The sequence below is a fragment of the Phyllostomus hastatus genome, unplaced genomic scaffold, assembly GCF_019186645.2.
Source record: "Phyllostomus hastatus isolate PE091 unplaced genomic scaffold, TTU_PhHast_1.1 phas_scaffold_501, whole genome shotgun sequence".
In the NCBI taxonomy this organism is placed as follows: domain Eukaryota; kingdom Metazoa; phylum Chordata; class Mammalia; order Chiroptera; family Phyllostomidae; genus Phyllostomus; species Phyllostomus hastatus.
In genome coordinates, this window is record NW_025334033.1 from 28,158,314 (window position 1) to 28,178,751 (window position 20,438).

At 38.1% G+C, this 20,438-nt stretch overlaps 1 protein-coding gene and 1 non-coding gene across 3 annotated transcripts in view; both read right to left on the reverse strand.

Moving 5' to 3' along the window:
• The window catches only part of CSNK1G1 (casein kinase 1 gamma 1), a 164,107-nt gene extending 146,562 nt beyond the window's left edge, over positions 1-17,545 (reverse strand). Inside the window, exon 1 of one of the 2 annotated variants that reach the window (XM_045822461.1) lies at positions 17,395-17,545. The gene's annotated coding sequence lies outside the window, so the exon portion shown is untranslated. The remainder of the gene's footprint in view (positions 1-17,394) is intronic. The other variant, XM_045822459.1, reaches the window with a different exon arrangement.
• On the reverse strand, positions 11,294-11,425 carry LOC123809046. Its single transcript, XR_006783922.1, has one exon. It is a non-coding gene; the product is annotated as a small nucleolar RNA SNORA51 (small nucleolar RNA).
• Positions 17,546-20,438: the final 2,893 nt, after the last annotated feature.

Genomic DNA, 20,438 nt, shown 5'->3' on the forward strand with positions numbered 1-20,438 from the left:
TGTATGATCATCTCCATGGATACAAAAATAAAGCATTTGACAAAACCCATCAATATCACGATAAAAATATTCAAACTAGGAATAGTATAAAACTTCTCAGGCCCTGGCAGGCGTAGCTCAGTGGATTGAGTGCGGGCTATGAACCAAAGCATCGCAGGTTTGATTCCCAGTCAGGGTACACGCCTGGGTTGCAGGCCATGACCCCCAGCAACCACACATTAATGTTTCTCTCTCTCTCTCTCTATCTCCCTCCCTTCCCACTCTAAAAATAAATAAATAAAATCTTAAAAAAAAAAGAACCAAAAAAAAAAAGAAACTTCTTTAACCTAAAAAATGATTTTACAAAAAATCCAGTTAAAATACTAATGGTTGAAAGACTGAAAGCTGCCCCTTCCCCCAAGATAAAACAAGACAGGAATGCTTTCATCTGGCACTTCTATTCAACAGTGTACCGAAAGTTCTAGCTAGAGCAACTCGGCAAAAAGGACAAAAATAAAGAAATAAAAGCCATCCAAATTGGATAGAGTAAATTTATCTACTCACAGATGACATGATATTCACAGTAACTAAAAGGTGGAAACCACCCCAAACACCCATCAACTAATGAACAGATAAACAAATATAGTATAACCACACAATGGAATGCTATTCAGCCTTAAAAATAAAGTATTGATATATACGATCTGTTCAGAAAATATCCAGCCATGTATCTTGAAACAAAATACAACAAACATTGTACATAGAACAAGGATGCCTCAATCTCCTTCAGAGTAGGCCCTTTGTGACCTCACACAATTTTCCCAAACACCATCAGCTGCCCTGTCGTATTTTTCTAAATATCACTGATGGTTTGAAATCTCTTCCCTTTCAAAGCTGATTTCATACTTTTGGGAAAAGTCAGAAGTCACAGGGTACCAAACCTGGCTGAAGGGGGCTGAGTCACCTGGGTAATTTGACGTTTTGCCAAAAAACTGCATAAGACGTGATGCGTGAGGGAGCACATTATCGTGATGAAGCTGCCAATCACTAGCTGCCCATAGCTGTGGCCTTCTGAATCATCCAAATAGTTTCCATGGAGGAATGTTCAAGCTTAACACAAAATCTGATGCAGATTTGTTTTTCTACTGGCTCAGTCATTGTGAATGCAACGGCCACACCGCACACATGCTCACTCAATGGCATCTACTGCCCCCACTGACTACTAGTACAGTGAAGTTGTCATTGTTCACATATGCACATTCCAGTCCACTCTCCTTAGCTGCCAGGTTACATCAATGTTATTGTGGAAACTGTTCCTGTTATAGTAACAATGGATGAACTTTTTCTGGACAGACCTCATATGCTACATGGAAGGAACTAGAAAAAAATTATGCTAAGTTAAAAGAGCAGACACACATACACACAAAAAGAAGGAGACACAAAAGGTCACCTACTATATGATTCTATTTATATGAAATATCCAGAATAGGTAAATTCATACAGATAGCAAATTAGTGTTTTCCAGAGGCTGTGAAGAAGAAAGAACAGCTTAACCCTGAAGAGGTTACAGTAAAAAAAAATTATAGGGTAGGTCGCATGTATTCAAGAGATACATTCATTATTAGTATATGCTGAAACGTGAAAACAAATTTAAAACACTGTAAATCTGCATTTATTATATTTATAGAAAATAAATGATTTTTTATTTATTTTCATTTACAATCTAGAAATTTTAAATAAATATAAAAACAAAGAATCACATGTTTTTTCTAATACTGTTAGCATGGATATTGCTAAAAAATACAACCAAAAAAATATCTTTAACATTAGTTAATCAGAATCTCCAACAGTTGGCTTTGCAAAATGTTTATAACAGTCATCACAAACAATATTGCTATGGACAAGGCATAAATAATTTTTACAACACTTGCAAAAATATTTTGATAACTGACTTGTTTCGGATGCATAGCACCTAACACATCATTTTTTTCCCCTGCTTGTCAAGGGAGCCATATCTATAGCCCATAAGTCCTGCAAATTTAGCTGATTGCTGCAATGTAACCAGCTAGATATGCAGCCTAAAAATGCTTTTAATTTGGCTTTGTCTATACGTTTAGCATCTCTTGTGAAAAGCAGCTTGAGTTAGAATCGATGTATTCATTTGTATATAATAAGATTAGATCTAAAATACCATTTATGACAAAGCAGTTCCAAGTTTCAAGTTCTGTCTTGGCATTTTTTTTGTGTTTGGCTGAAGTAAAGGAAGTTGAGACCAATATTTTGTGGCTGTTTTCTAATTTGTCTTCTTATTGAATTTTTCCTTCATTTTGATTCTTTATCCTTTCCACAAAAAATATTCTTCATTCATGTCTAATTCACCTTCACTTTCTTCACTAGAAATATCTTGCTCTGTATCTGAATCTTTTGAATGAACTTCCACATAATCTCCATCTTCTAAATCACTTTCACTTTCACATTAAACTCTATTGTTCTCATCCTCAGACTTGAGTAGCATTTGCTGAAGTTCTTCTACATCTCTTGGATTATCAAATTGATATATTTTTCCAGCCACTTTCAATGGTAAATTTTTTTTAAAAAAGGTGCGGGGAAAAGGCAGAAAACTGTACATGAACAACAATAAAAAAATAAACACTTTGGCGACAATAAATAAATAAATAAATAAATAAATAAATTTTAAAAACACTGACTTTAAAGTTCACACACACAAAAAAACTACACCAAGAGTAACTTTAGAGTTTGCAGTATCTCAGATACAATTTACTGTCGAATATCACACAGCTGTATGAAACACGTTATATCCGCCCTGGCTGGCGTAGCTCAATGGATTGAGCACGGGCTGGGAACCAAAGTGTCCCAGGTTCGATTCCCAGCCAGGGTATATTCCTGGGTTGCAGGCCATAACCCCCAGCAACCGCACATTGATGTTTCTCTCTATCTCTCCCTCCTTTCCCTCTCTAAAAATAAATAAATAAAATATTTAAAAAAAAGAGAAACACGTTATATCCAAACCAACAGCTTAACAGTAGTCAAGTACAGATGTGCAGCTAGTCATGACCTTGAACCTATGTACCCAGTATATGTAACAATATTTAAGAGTTTGTATCTCACAGATCAGCCATGACTTCTGACCTCCGTAGGGTTAACAGGTTTGGGGTTTTTCCTTTTGGGATGATGAAAATGTTTTGTAACCAGATAAAGGTATGATTGTAAAATATACATATCAAATACCACCACACTGCACTTTAAACTGGTTAATTTTATGATACATGGCTTTTACCCAACAAATAATAGAATGCTAGAATAGAACTGAAACAATTACCCAAGCATGTTATTTTACTACTTACTGTCTCCCAACTAAAACAAAATAACAATGAAATATTTCTTAAATTGTTTTAAGATTAAGACATTTTCTCTATCATCAGTGAAGGCTGGTATTATAGAAAGCTCCTCAGGCATAATTTGCTCAAGGACTTATTTATTCTAAAATCTAAAAGATATATTTTTTTTTAAAGCTGGATGACTACGGGTCAAGATGGAGGCGTAGGTAGACAAGCTTTGACTCCTTGCACAACCACAAGAAGAATTACAACTAACCTCAAAACAAAAACACCCAGAACTTCCAGAAACTTGAACTGTATGGAAGTCTGACAACCAAGGATTTAAAGCAGCCAAATTCATCCAGACAGGTAAAAGGGGCAGAGATAAGGAGCTGGGGCAGAGAGGACATGGTGTGGCGTGGAGCAGTAGTGGAAAAGAAGGTCCCACATTCACGTGTGGTAGATAAAAATCAGAAGGGACACCTTAGGAATGAGCAATCCCAGTCCCAGGCCAAACCATACAACCCAGGGTCCCAGCATCAGAAAGATAAAGCCTGACAACTTCTGGCTGTAAAAACCAGTGGGGATTGGAGCTGTGGAAGAAACAGCCAGTTTCTCAGAAGGTCTTGCAACTTACACAAACCCACCCACTCTGGGAATCACCACCAGGGCAACCGAATAGGGCACCAGTTACATAGAGGAAGTGGGTGAAGTGACTTGAAATGGGGCAAATGCCCGGCAGGCACCCAGAAGCCAGGGCACGTGGCACTGTCCCCTCTCTGACCCCTCCCCCCGCCAGAATCACAAAGAGGTGAAACAGGTCGCCCCGCCCTGGCATATATCTAAGGCTCTGCCACATACAACTTAACAGTTGTGCTAAGACAGGGAATTAAAACAGCTCTACCTAACACACAGAAACAAACACAAGGAGGTTGCCAAATTAGGAGACAAAGAAATATAGCCCAAATGAAAGAACAGAACAAAACCCCAGAAAAAGACTAAACAAAATAGAGTTAGCCAACCTATCAGATGAAGAGTTCAAAACACTGGTGATCAGGCTGCTCAGAGAAACTGAGGGAAGCAAAAACATCAGGGAAGAATTGAAAGCTATACTAAGAAAGTAAAGAAAAATCCCCAGGGAACCAACAGTGAAGGGAAGAGGCCAAGATTCAAATCAATGATTTGGAACATAAGAAAGAAAGAAACATTCAATCAGAACTGAATGAAGAATCAAGAATTCAAAAAAATGAAGAGAGTATAAGATGACTCTGGGATATCTCCAAACGTGCCAACATCTGAATCATAGGCATGCCAGAAGGAGAAGAGGAAGACCAAGAAACTGAAATCCTATTTGAAAACATAATGAAGGAGAACTTCCCTAATCTGGTGAAGGAAATAAACATATAAGTGCAGGAAGCACAGAGAGTCCCAAACAAGTTGGACCCAAAGAGACTACACCAAGATACATCATAATTAAGTTACCCAAGATTAAAGATAAGGAGAGACTCTTAAAAGCAGCAAGAACAAAGGAGAGAGTTCCAATAAGACTATCAGCTGATTTCTTGAAAGAAACTCTGCAGACAAGAAGGGACTGGCAAGAAGTAGTCAAAGTGATGGAAAGCAAGGACCTACAACCAGATTACTCTATCCAGCAACTCTATCATTTAGAATGGAAGGGCAGAGAAAGTGCTTCCCAGATAAGGTCAAGTTAAAAGAGTTCATCATCACTAAGCCATTATTACATGAAATGTTTAAAGGACTCATTTAAGAAAAAGGTCACAACTATGGTCATTGAAATGACAACAAACTCACAACTATCAACTACTGAATCTAAAAAAAAGAAATACAAAAACAAACTAAGCAAACAATGAGAACAGAAACAGAGAGATATGGAGATCATTTGGAAGGTTGTCAGAAGGGAGGGAGGAAGGGAGAGAATGGGGAAAAGGTACAGGGATTAAGAAGCATAATGGGAAGGTACAAAATAGACAGGAGGATGTTAAGTATAGTATAGGAAATGGAGAAGCCAAAAAATGTATATGCACAACCCATGGGCATGAACTAAGGTGGGAGGACTGCTAGAGGGAAAGGGGGTACTGGGCAGAGGGATAAAATCTGGGACAACTGTAATAGCATAATTAGTAAAATATACTTTAACATTTTTTTAATTAAAAAAAAAAAGAGCTGGATGAGGTGGTTCTTCTAATGTAGTCCATGAGCAATAGGACAAAACCCAGAAATAGCTATTACAAATCACTTCATAGATATGGTATCACAAGAACTTTATACCTAAAAAACACAACACAAAAATTTCCATTTCTCGCAATCACCTTTACAAGACAGTTTTACCCACTATCCACTGTAAGCCCAATTTCCTATCAGTGACTTCCCCTTGTTATGTCACCCAGAATTAAAACTTATGAGTTAGTCTTCTCCTTTATCTCTTGGTCTCCAGACACAATTAACTGTTCCTTCAAAAGAAGCTTTAGAGGCAGAGATACTTGACATCCTGTGTCTACCCCTTACAGGAGTACAAACTTTGGCGATAATCTTCCATTCTTTGTTTCACTGCCTGATCTATAAAATGGCAATAATAGCCACTCCTCAAGTGGCTTGCTGTGAGTATGAAGTAGATACTGTATCCAAAGAATTTATCATACTGCCCATAACTTAAGCACTCAATAAATTGCCATACTTTGCGACAACATGCCCTCACTGCTACTTGATTATGTCTATACTTCTTCAACTGGCTTCCTTCATTTCTGTATTTTGGTAGTCCAAAGGGTTCTGCACACCAGATTTACCTTTCATACACACAAATACATCCTATAGTAACAGCTTAAAAAAACTTCCATGGTCTTGACTGGTGTAGCTCCATGGATTGAGCGCTGACTTGCAAACTGAAGGGTCACTGGGTCCATTCCCAGTCAGGCCACATGCCTGGGTTGTGGGCTGGGTCCCCAGTTGGGGGGGGGCATGTGAGAGACAACTGTTTCTCTCTCACACAACAATGTTTCTCTTCTTTGTCCCTCCCTCCCCCTTTCTCTAAATATAAATAAATAAAATCTCTTGTTTTAAAAAGAAACCTTCCATGGATTCCTAATTATTACATCAAATTTAACTTCCTTTCATTATCTTCTAATTAGAGCTACTCTCAAACTTTAGGGTACACAGGAATCATGTGGAGTGCTCGTTAAAACATATTATTGTACCCTGCCTCTAGAGCAGAGGTGTTATGAAAGCAGCCCAACACAAAATTTAATTTTGTGATTGTAAATTTACTTAAAACACTTTGAGATTTTTTTGCCATTACATGTCACAATGTCACATAATCACAAAATCACAATGGCCTGAGACAACTCTTCTTCTTCCAGTGTGGCCCAGAGACACCAAAAAGTTGGACACCCCTTCTACCCTTCTAGAGTTTCCAATTCAGTAAGTCTGAAACAGGGCCTCAAAATCTACATTTACAATACATTCCCAGCTGATGCTGGTTGAGGAATCACACTTTGAGAAGTAGTGCTCCTAAATGACCCCATTCTGCCTTTTCCCTAACCAGCAAATAGTGTTTTTATTTGATCAGTCTTTTCACAAGCTGTGCCCAATTCTCCCTTCCTGCCTAACTTTGCTGCCCCAATACACTTTCTTTTTTTTTAAATTAATTTATTTTTAGAGAGAAGGGAAGGGAGGGAGAAAGACAGGAAGAGAACTATCAATGTATGCTTGCCTCTCGTGCACCCCCGACCAGGGACACAGCCCACAACCCAGGCATGTGCCCCAACCCGGAATTGATCCAGTGACTCTTTGGTTCCACAGGCCAGCACTCAATCCACTGAGCCACATCAGCCAGGGCCCAAAACACATCCTTGCCTGTCCGAATCATAACAATCTTTTAAGGCTGTGGTTCTCAACACTGCCTGTAATTACAATCACCTGAGAAAGCTTTTTAAAACCATGGATACACCAACCATCAGATTCTGATTCAAATGATCATGGGAAAAGTTTCCCCATTTGATACTGATGAGCACTCAGTTACACACCAGATTATATTACTCTGTACCTTTCACGTCTTATTTCTCCAACTTGGTCTGTGATCATATCTTCAATTTCTACATTCCTATAGCACTAGTATGGTGATGAATACATAGTAGGAGCTCTGTGGTTATTTCACTCATTGTGGATTCAAAATAGAATTCAGAGCTTTAAAATATTTCTAATCTATCCAATTAAAAAAACTACACTCCCTCTTTTTAAATAAAGTTTTGCAACAAACTAATTTTGTTATCCTGAGTCATTTAACATATTCCTGCCCCAATGAACAAATTGGGAAGAAAAATACTAATGTATCAAAATGCCATGAAGAATAATAAAATGATTAATATCATAAATAGCTTCACAGTTGCTTACTTAGAGCAAATGGCCTTTTCTAAATCCATTAAGACTGTTCCAAAACAGTTAAAGAGAATGAAAGCACACATATTTAAAGATGCTGAAGCTCTGAATAGTTGATTTGTTTTCTCAACAGATGTGCATCTTTCAAGTCCTGAATTCACCAGATGCATATTAAATTAATCCATACTTTTTCGTTTTTACATAACACACCACTCTAGTTTTATAAATACACCACCACATAAAGCAGAATCCATTGTTGCTTTACAACATTAAATATTAACAGATTATCTCCACTGTGCAAAAAAAAAATACATCAAGATGCAATTTAATGCAATCAAATGTGTGCTTGCTAAATATAGGCTATAATATCTTCATTATTTTTAAATCAGTCAATTGTATCTAGAATGTGAAAAATAAATTTGCTCTTAACTAAAGATCCAATGACACCTGGTCCTCAAGGAAACAACAACTCACTCAACACTGTAGAAACTAACTAGAGAATTCAATCAAATATTTGAAATCTAATAATGTAGTAGTTTAATAGCCCAATTAAATTTTATGAGAAAAATGTACTTCTCATAAAATCCTAATTTCTGAAAAAAAATAAAATCATAATTTCTTCATTAACTAAAATGAACCAATTAGTGTATTCTGTCAAAAACAGGACTGGACTGGGGTTCAGGAGACCTGGGCTCCAATATGACTCATTATATATACAATCTTGAACCAGTCACTTAGCCTCTGCTTATATGCAGTCTCAGCTGTAAAATGAAACAATCTAACTAGACCATTTCCATGTTTTCTTTTAGCTTTACAATTCCACAACCTATGTAACGCAAGAAACATAAGCTTTAACCAGAGGGATCTCATTAAAGATTAAGTGATCCTACATATTGAATATCTAATCTCTGGAAAACTTAAGTGCTTTCATACAAACAGACTGTTCCTTGTGTCTACCAAACATGGAGTTACTAAACAGTTTTTACATCATACCCTAGATGACTAGAATATTTGGATGTCACAATATTAAGATTAAGATATTTTGGAATAACAAAGGGTGTTCTAGAAGTCCAGCACAGGACAGTTATGAAGCCAACTGAAAGAGGATTCTAGCTAACAATTACTAATTAGGCTATGTAAGAAACAGTATATCAGGACAGCATTTTATTGCTTGTATAATAGACATTCCCACCCTGAGTCAGAACTGGAAGTAATCAGGCAACTACAGTAGTACCCATGTACTCTTCCTACTCAAGCTTTGCCAGCTTAAGCTTCTGGATAGTCTTCAGTAGTGTAATAAGAAGCAAACATGGAGCTCTGGCCAAGAAATCTGTATAGCTGAAACCCTGAGCAACAGTAAAATGCAAATGGCAAAGGATCTTATCTTTAGTGATGGTTCAAAAATTCTAAATTTAGATCTCCTTTACCACTTGCAACTGTCATATGGCCAGTACCACATTTAGCTCACACTTCCTAATCTCAAACAAAGAATTAGGCACCTGTCAGTTCACACCTAATGACCTAATATCAATCTTTTCAAAAGAAAAATTCAAGACTCTGAACAATACTTCTAATCACACCTCAGCATATTAGGAAAATCTCTTTTCAAAACAACACCCACAGACTATTTTATTCATTTTAGTTTCTTAAAAAAAAAAGCCCTGGCTGGTGTAGCTCAGTGGATTGAGCACAGGCCTGAGAACCAAAGGATGGTGTTTTGATTCCCAGTCAGGGCACATGCCTGGGTTGTGGGCCAGGTCCCCAGTAAGGGGCGAGTGAGAGGCAACCACACATTGATGTTTCTCTCCCTCTCTTTCTCACTCCCTTCCTCTCTGTCTAAAAATAAATAAATTTTTTTAAATGCCTGGCTTGGAATGAGAGGAAGGGATAAACTGGCAGAGCCCAGAGGATTTTTAAGGCAGTGAAAATATTATTATTATGATGGATAAAGGTCATTACATTTTTTTTTCAAACCCATAGAATGCACAACACAAAGAGCTGAAATGGGAAAGGGTTATACATGGTGGGGGCAGAGGGTATACAGGAAATATCTGTACCTTCCTCTTAATTTTGCAGTGAACCCCAAAACTGCTCTAAAAAATAAAAGTATTTTTTTAAGATTTTATTTATTTATTTTTAGACAGGGAAGGGAGGGAGATAGGGAGAAAGAGAGAAAGATCAATGTGCTGTTGCTGGGGGTTATAGCCTGCAACCCAGGCATGTACCCTGGCTGGGAATAGAACCTGCGACACTTTGGTTTGAAGCCCGCACTCAATCCACTGAGCTATGCCAGCCAGGGCTAAAATAAAAGTATTTCTAACAATACCACATTAACATTTTTTGGAATAGAAAATATCTTTATAAAACAACTGGACATCCTTGTTCAAAAACACAAATATAGATATAATCCTTAAACCTTTCACAAAAATTAACTCAAAATAGTTCTTAGAACTGAATGTAAAATGCAAAACTATGAAAATTCCTGAAGATAACATAAGAAAAAAATCTATGTGGCCCTGGCTGGCATAGCTCAGTGGTTTGCGCATGGGCCTGAGAACGGAACGGTCGCCGGTTCGATTCCCCATCAGGGCACATGCCTGGGTTGCAGGCCAGGTCCTCAGTAAGGGGCGAGTGAGAGGCAACCACACATTGATGTTTCTCTCCCTCTCTCCCTCCCTTTCCTCCCTCTCTAAAAATAAATAAATAAAATCTGATTTTCTTAAGAAAGAAAGCATATATCTAGAGAAAACCCTGCACATGCATATTTATGGCAGCTATATTCATAATCACCAAAAAAAAAAAAAAAAAAAAGAAAGCTGCCAAGATGTCTTTCAATAAGTGAAAGGATATGCCCTGGCTGGTGTGGCTCAGTTGGTTGGAGCACAGTAACCGAAAGGTTGTGGATTCAATTCCCAGTCAGGGCACATACCTAGGTTGCGGGTTGATGCTCAGACTGACAATCAAGCATTGATGTTTCTTCCGTCCTTTCTCCCTAAAAATGCAATGAAAAAATGTCCTCAGGTGAGGATTAAAAACAAAGTGAAGGGATAAACCACTGTGGTACATCCATATAATAGAAAATTATTCAGCAACTAAAGGAAATGAAACAAAAAAACACAGAGAAAGTTAAATGCATACTGCTAGGTGAAAAAAAAAAGTATAAAAATACTACATACTATGATTCCAACTATATGAAATTTTGGAACAGGCAAAACTACACAGAGACAGTAAAAAGGTCAGTGGTTGCCAGGGATTCTGGGGGAATGAGAGGAGGGTAGTAAAACTATTTTGTATGAAACTGTAATGATGGAAAAATGTTGTTATACATTTGTTAAAACCCATGGAACCATAAAACACAAAGAGTGAACCATAATGAAAACTATGGATTATAGTTAATACTAATGTACCAACATAGGCAACATTGGGTCATTAACCGTAACTAATGTGCCACACTAATACAAGATGTTATTAATAGGGAAAGCGGAGGGAGGAATATGTGGATGAGAGAGAGGAACTGGACCTGCTCAATTATTCTATAAATCTAAAACTGTTCCCCAAAAAGTCAGTTGTTTCTTTTTTCAACTCCATGTCCCCCCATTCACAATATAGACCAGGCAGAGGGCCTGGGCTGAGGTATATATGGCGTGGGTTTACTCTGCCTCCTCTTTCTGTATAGGCGGTGTAAGAACACAGCCCATGGTAAGCACTGGGAGGCCCAAAAAGTCAGTCTTCTAAAAAATTAGGCATCTGCAATCCCAAAAAGTAAATATTGCTACTTCACAGAAAGTCTAGTCAGTGAAAAATAAAATTAACTTTAAGTAAAATCAAATTTCAATTTAAATAATTTAAATAAAAAATAATTTACTTTTAACCCCTTTGCCTTTTTCCTGGCATTAGTCACATTGGTCATATCCCTGCTCACCAGCACCTACATCAGAGAGCGACAGCTAGGAAATGAATGGAGAAGATACCCAGCTAGGAAGCTGCTTGATCAGTCATGGTTAGCAATTGAGCCTGAAGAACTAAAAGGAGACCTGATGATTATCATGGACACTCAAGCATGCACATGTGCACACACGCACATGCACACGCACACACTTTTTCACATAATTCATTATTGCCAACAACTTAATGTGTATTTATAAATTTACCAAGAAGGAAGTAAATATATGGTACTTTCAGTCAGAGACACTAATCCTTAACACCCCTTTTGGTAGGTTAAAGAGTTAGAATGTATAAGGCAGAGAAATCAATGTAGGTCCAATGCTATTTTCCCCTAGAAATTTATGTGGCGTTTTGATGGAGACACCAAACTGTAGTGTTCTGACAGGCTTACCCAGCATTTAGAGCTGTTGCACCAAGTTCTTTTTGATGGTAAGGGCAATGGGTACCTGTTCACTCAGCTTCTCTGGCCAAGGCCAAACCAAGAGAATATCTCTTGCCCTGGTATGCCAATGCCTCCATTGTGATGGGTGAGCAATTATTGAAGAACAATTCTCATCCCTGACACCCCCGGCCCTACCATAACTACACTACCCACTCAGCGTTTCTGGGTAACTAACAGACTACAGAGGTGTAGGGGCAGTCCATCTGTCTCCCTCCATCACCAGAGCACTCCCACTGAAAACATTAAGAATGGCTCTATTCTGTCCAGATGGCTCTCTTCAGTCCATCTCTCTTCAACCCACTCTGGGATACCACACCAGTTTTACTTCCAGTTTCTCAAAGATGCCTGGGTCTTTCTGGTCCACGTTAAATGTCCACTACTCTAACCTGAACAAGTTATGATCTTTTCCAGCTCAGTAAACCCAAAAGCCTGACTTCAGGATTTATTAATATCCAAACTGAAAAGTGACAAGTATGTGCCCTATGAACTGTATGGCACCATTTACATGAAAACTATAGCAACTGCCATAATGTATGACAAAACTAACTACCGAAAGACTAAGCTTAAGTGGACTGATCACCAAATTAAAAATCTCCAGCTGAAGCTTCTCTTCTGGTTGTGACATCAAAGAGAAAAATAGATTTATTCTGTACCTCCATAATCCATTTTCTTGGCAACTCCATCAGGAGTGGCCTTTAGTTAAACACTACTAACAGGAATCTCTTTTTTTGTTTTAAATTGATCTTTAGAGACAGAAAGGAAGAGAGAGGGGAAGAGTGAAAAGGGGGGGCAATTTGTTGATCCACTTATTTGCGCATTCTTTGGCTGATTCTTGTATGTGCTCTGACAAGGGATCGAATCTGCAACCTTGGTATATTAAAAGAACACTCCAAAAAACTGAGCTACTCAGAGCATTTGAAATCTTGTTCCCTGGTATATGTCCTTAGTTTGGCTCAAAAAAAAATCATAAAACTCCTCTTAAAAACAAAAACAGAAAAAAATAATGATTTATTCGATGAATGATGACAAAGATACATGAAGCTACCTAATGAGCACGCAGTCTGAATAAACAATTACTTTTAACAAATGTCTGTGATCTTTCTGTGTAACTCGGCATAAAAATGCAAAAAAAAACCCCCCACAAACATGCAAGTTCTATTAGTTACATGTTCACTGATACAGCTGACATTATAAAACCTAAATCTGAGGATTTTTATTTTTGAAATATAATCTGATGAATTCAAAGCCACGAAACACAAAGGGGTGAGAAAATAAGGAATCTGAAACAGATGGCATCTACTTTTTTTTTCCTGAGTCCATCTTGAACACAATCCCAATAATGTCAAAATCCAATCTAGCTCTTCAAATAAGTTATCTCCCAATGAAAATGGTAATTCTGAAATAAGTTTATTCTTTCTTTTTCCCTCCCAGATTCTCAAAGTTTTTTATATTAGGCAGAAATGAGTAGAGAGAAGTTAAATGTTTAAAAAAATATTGTTTCACAAAGTCTGAAGTTCTTTTATGAAACTCTACTTTCACTTATCTCAAGCCATAGAAGCACTTTCTTCAACACTGATGACAGTAAAATCTGTCTATATCAGCCTTTTTTCTGGATACAATAATTATCCTTATTACAGAAGACCACATTATATTTTAAAAATGCTTTACAATAAAAAAAAGCTCTGGAAGAACACTCATTTGGTTCGAGTAAAGCATTGTCTGGCATTTTCAAAACATTTCCACAGTAACTTTCACTCCTGATTTGGCAACACTAATAAAACTAATTATACTGTGTTTATTACTTGATTTTAGCATGTGGTATATAAACCTTCCCAATCTTTCCTAAAATTTTCTGAGATCATCTAAGAGATGGATATTAAAGGAAGGTTTAGTCATTTTTAGGTTTCCTGACAAGCAAATTCCATAACTGACAACTGCAAAACATCCTTGCAATGGCCTCATACCTTCAGTGGAAAAGATCATTGGGAAAACCATCATCTCTAACAATCTCTATTGTTGCCTGAAATTTAAATAGATCTTTTCACTGTAACAGCTAGTATCCTCTCATACCATTACATGACTTATTCAAGTTTTATGAGAAGACAGTGAAAAAAACAGGAGCTTCTGATAGTGTTACCAACAAAGCAAGATTTTAGGTTTGAAAGATGATGAAAAAAAATGATCTAGGAAAACACAGCTAAAAGCTTTAAAGATACACTAAAGACTTTACACTCTTAAGAAAGTAATTTAGAAAGCTGAATAATCTTACAGAAAACCACAACTACTAAAAACATAATTTCAACTTTTTAAAAAAGCATAGTTTATTAATAATTTTAAATATATCCATTCATTTATCAATAAATAGTTATTGTTTATTATGTAGCTACAGCAGTGGATAAAATTTAAAATAGTATTTCTACCTCAAGGAGCATGCAATATAGTTAGAGACATTACAGGCTTTTTTTTTTTTAAGTTCAACACTGTTTAAAAGATAGATATATGAAGAAAAATGCATTTGAAACTTCCTCTCTAAATTATGAAAGATCTATAAACCTCTAAGATTGATACTGAATTACAAACTTTGCTAATACTTTTACACATAGAAAAACTACTGTTAAAGCAAGTCAGCTGATATTTATCCTCTGAGTATAAAGTGAGTATTTAATTTAAAAAATGAAGACGTATTGTACTAGCTACTACTGCCCTGTCTGGTGTGGCTCAGCTGGTCATCCCATAAACTGAAAGGTCACGGGTTTGATTCCTTGTCAGGGCATATGTCTATATCAAGGGTTTGGTCCACTGTTGTGCACATAAGAGAGGCAGCTGATTGATACATCTCTCTCTCCGTCTCTTACATGGATGTTTCTCTCTTTCTCTCCCTCCCTCCCTTCGCCTCTCTCTAAGATCATCAGCATGTCTTCCCATGAGATGAAAAATAAAGTAAAGTAAAGTAAAAGTCCTGCGTGGTGTGGCTCAGTGGATTGAGCGCTGGCCTGGGAACAGAAAGGTTGCCAGCTGGATTCCTGGTCAGGGCACATGCCTAGGTTGCAGGCGATGTCCCCGGTTGGGGGCGTATATGAGGCACTGATAGATGTTTATCTCCCACTCTTTCTCCCTCCCTTTCCCTCTCTCTGAGAATAAAATCTTTTTTTTTAAAAGCCATTTGTTAAAAAATAAAAGTACTAGTTACAAGTTACATCAGAGAGCAAACTGTATTACCTAAAAATCTGACATATAATAGAATATTATTTTATGAAATAAATTATAAAGACTTCATGTTTCTGATATTTATTTCTTATATTCTCACCATAATTTAAAGGCAAAAATTCATTTCATTGTCATTTATTCTACAGATTATGCATATAAAAATTCTGTAAATTTTGCTAATAGTTTAAATCTAATTAAGATGAGCTAGGCCACTGATGTTGATTTTAATCTTAAATTACAATTAGTTTCTATTTTATGCCCCAATTTTAATTTTCTCCAGAGACATAGGATGTTAATTAAAATTTACATAAATTACTTTTTAAATGGGTTTCTTATCAATTCATACTATACACATCACAAATCTGAGAAAACGTTTGAAACAGTATCGGTCTTTTGAATAAATGCACATATTCTGCTTTATTTTTAAGAGTTTTAAAAAACTACTGATAACTGAATTTCATGCCACTTATGAACAATTTCTATAAATCACTGAAAGTCCTGTTCTATACATACATTTTGGAATATTACTACCCAATTACCTTCTTATCCCAAACTTCATTCCTCAAAACCAATCTACCTTTACTGTGTAAGCTAATGATAATTAATCTTTCAGTTAGATGATGATTCCACTGAAAGTGGGCTGTCATTTAAACATATTACCCCCTTTACAATATTGGTAAGAATTTTAACTCATTTTACCTATGAAAAAAAAATAGCCCTGGGTGGCGTAGCTCAGTGGATTGTGCGCGGGCTGTGAACCAAAGTGTCGCAGGTTCTATTCCCAGTCAGGGTACATGCCTGGGTTGCAGGCCATGACCCCCAGCAACTGCACATTGATGTTTCTCTCTCTCTTTCTTCCTCCCTTCCCTCTCTAAAAAATAAATTAAATCTTAAAAAAAGAAAGAAAGAAAAGAAAATGAATCTCTGGTAGGTTCCATGACTTGCCCAAGGTCAACAGCTAGCCAGTGGCAGTCTGGGTTCAATCCCAGATTTATCTACCTCAAAGCCAAAACTTCCACTTGACCACACTTATCTCCTTAAAAGATTAAGAGACCGGCTCAAAAGCAGACAATCCTGTCTCTCTGAACATATCTATTCTAAAATGTCACCACAAAGTACTTACAATTCGGTCACTGATTGAAATAAAAATGAAGAGCATCTTTCTGTTTCACTTAAACTAGGGCAGACTTACTGGCAGGTAAAAAGGAGGTTGGAAAAGGCCTGCCTCAACATGTCTCCCCTAAACCTCTATATCTGTAAGGTTGTCCTAGTCCATTTTTTATGAACACGCAAATCTACCAAAACGGGCTAAGCGGGACCAGCTTACAGTTTGGTGCTTTTCAGAACTGCACTTTTCTAAGGTAATTTATACGATTTAGTATAGAAGTGGGAGGCATTGTTTCACATGCTATACTGACTTTCCAAACATTTGAAGTATCCTTTAGAGGCAACAAACCCAGTTCCACCCTCTTTTCTCTTACGCTGCGATGCCTGCCCACTTGCGGGGTACCGCTCCGGTACGACGCTAGGGCAAGAGCAGTAAAGGAAGAAGTGGGGGAAGCGCACGGAAGTTGGGTGGAGGGAGGTCTCCTTACCCACTCTTCTGCCCTAGCTCTGCCAAGGGCGGCTCCCCACGGTGCCCAGCCGACTCACAACCTCCACAAACCTCGAAACCGGGCTTTGTCCCAGCGGGGTGGGCAGGGGAAGCAGGCAACGGAAGCTTTGGATTGCCCCAACCACCCTGCCGAGATCCATACTCTCCTTTCGGCCCCGGAGGATGCTCCCCCTTTCAAAGCGAGTCCTCCTGGTGGCAAACTCCCGGTCCACACAGCCAGAAGTCTTCTGCATCCAAGGGGGCGCCTCCTCCGCAACCTTCACCCAGACACCCGAAACTCTCTGCCGCGACGTCCACCAATCTCTCTCTCCACCCCCGCAACCCTCCACAGACACACACGCCTGCCTGCGCCCCACCCAGGATCTCGGCGTACCCCTCCCCGACCTGGAGGAGGGCCCCCCCACCAGCCCCCAAAGGCACACACACCCCTCCTCACGCTCCAACCTCCCGGATCCCGTCGAAGCCGGATCGAGTACCTGATCTGGCGGTGCTCTGGGGCTCAGAGGGGTTGGGCGCGATCCCCTTCCACTGGCGCCGAGCGCTCCCTTACCCACCAGCAGCGGTGGCTTCTCTCTTTCCCAGGAACGGGAGGGAGGAGAAGTGTGGGAGGGGAGGGGAGGGGTAAGCGAGAAGCCGAAGGGACGCCAGGGGCCGAACCGGAATCACTAGCGCTGGCCCCACCCTCGGCCTGGCGCAAAGCACCCGAGCTCTCTGGATAGGACAAACTTAAAGGAGGCAGCGAGAAATTAACACCACCACTTCCGGGTCGCCCCTCCACTGCCCCTCCTTAGCAACCGCGTGGGGTTGCTAAGCGGAAGTACCTCAAAGACAGCACCCCCATTTCTTCTGGGACTGTCAAGAGGTAGCGGGGAGCGTGTGTATTTCTTTGGCAACACCCTTCTGCCTTCTCCTCCCGTTCTTAGACCGAGCCCGCGCTTCCCAGCCAGAGTCACAAAGCCCATCCCGCTTTTCCCTTCAGTTGTACTACGCACCCCTCCCCCAACCCTCATCTACTATGTAGACCTCCTCCCGCTGAGTCCCAGGCCGACCCATTGGCTCTCAATGGTCCCTCGTGGGAGTTATCTTTTCTGGTAGTTTAGCGAGCATCTCCCTCTTGAGGATTTTCAGTTGTGTTTCAATTGGGTTTTAAAAATCTTCAATGTTGTAAAAGCTTTCTCGTGCACTTCCTTCTCCCTTGACAGCCCATGAAACAGAGGAGTAAGAAAAGTTCTATCTTCGCCTGTTTTTTGTAAGGACTATACATGGCTGTGTATGATCTGTAAATAACCTAGTTAAATGAAAGGGGAAAACAAAGATATGCTGTAAATTGAGTGGAGTGATTTTAATCCTTAAAAGAAAACCAATGAGAAAGTCAAAGGAAGACCGTAATCAAGCTTGAGGAGGAAGAAATCTAATCCTTCACTAGGAAAAAAATATTCATATCTACATTGTGGACAAGAAAAGTATTACTAAGACACTTCATTTATTCTTGTGTCGAAGTGATGTGGGTTATGAAAATTTTGGGAAAACTACTGGTTGGAGTAAAAACCAGCAATATAATTAATAGTCTTTAGAAAAATGACCCATAACACTATGGCAGTTAAGTATTCATAGAAATGTAATTGGGCATTCAGAGGAAAACGAGTAAAAATCTTGGCTTTATTTTCCAATCTTAAATAGGTCTGTTTAAAAGCAGTAAAGCTTAAGAGTCACCCCTGAATTTGTTCTCTGTTCCATGGCAGTAAATGTACTGGCAACCGCAGCTTTAATTTTCTTGGCCATGAACTCTTAGGTACCAATGAACTTTTTTGTCCATCTCAGCTGGTGCTGAGGAAATGAGCTTTGGTAACTTAAAAGAAACAGCAGGTGTTAATTTCCTTACACATGGGACAGAATTAAATTGTTTTACCCTAGACAGTTTAGTAAAAGCTTTAGGAAATCACTTCAGATTAAAATGTCAGTAGTAGGTTGTTTAATAAGTCTAAAACATTGCAACTCTTCTCATGAGGCATGCATAAATATGGAAGTACACCCACACACACAAAATTCATATTTAATCTGAGCACATCCAGTAATTGTCCTTTTAAAAACCTGTCTGTAAGAGTCAAGTAAGTGATAAGCCATTATCATGACAAAATAGAGCTTAGTATTTTAATTGCCAACAGGTTTATTTAAAAGGTTAGAGAAGTAAAAACATGAGCCCAATGAACAATGACTTACCTAAAACTACGGTGCACTTAGATGTCTCTAAAATTTTTAAGATATGATTTTAGCAAATGTGTTCTAAAGCAAGAAATGTTTTCTTCTGAAAAGTTAATAGTTAAAATTAAATGTGGTATTTTAAGCCAATATAGAAATGCAAATTCCTATGCACCATCCATTTTTCCCATTACCTGAATATGACCTGAACAGTATTCATTTAGATCTTTCCTGCCTACACTTTTTTTTATTATTGGTCACTTTTTAATAGGTATGTGAATAACAGGCTTGACTCCTAAATGGCAACATGACTTCTGTTATTCTATTTTCAACATAGACATTGTTTGGAGACCTCTAAAGATGTACAGCACAATCCACACCTAAAATTAGCTATATAGGTATAGCTACACTTACAGGGTTTTGTGAGCAGAACTACAGGAATCTATATTCTTAATATGAACCATAACTAAGTGCTCTCAGGTCTAGGCTAGATTTCAAATAGCCTTCAAAGTTGGTACAGTATCTTCAGCCTGTAGATCAATATGACTTTCTGCCTTTTTTGTTTTTAAAAGTGGTGTTTTTTTTTTTCATTTTTATTGCTCCTTGAAATCACTTAAGAAGAATTAGGGTATCTAATGTTTATTTTTGGGGAAACAACTCAGTTATACAATAGTGAATGTTTAAATATTCCTAGAAATTAATATTCAAATATTTGTAGAGGTCCACTGGCATCTCCAAATATAAAAGATACCAAAACTAAAGTCTAACAATTGATGACTACTTGGAATCAGTTACTAGAAATGCAGTCAAATTTAGTATGTGCCTAAGTGATACATAGCACAAAAGACATAGACTCTTACACAAGTGACTTAGAGAAACTAATTTAGAATACATGTGACATAAACAATAGAATGTTTAGTGTTTGGAAGAGAAAGCTAAAGATGTACCAGCTATCTTTAAATACTTGAAGGTTGCCACGTGGAAGAAATAACTTGTTCTGTGTTATGTCAAGGACAGAACCAAGACTAGGAAGAAGAAAGTTAGAAAATTCAAATTTTTAACTAAGAATGTTTTTCACAATTAAGAGTTGACAACCAATAAAGCAGAACGCAGTTCATTAGGGTTGAACAAAATGACTTCTAACATTCCTCCCAGTTTTGAGTCAGTAAAAATCACTCCCATCTCCATATTCTATCTTCAAAGGTAAAAGGAACTATTATAACAATGTTGTTTGGACCAAGGCCTAGCTGAATCTTCAATTTTTCCAAAAGTATCCTAGCCTCAAGGATTCTAAATACATTGAGATTTGTAAGCAGTATAC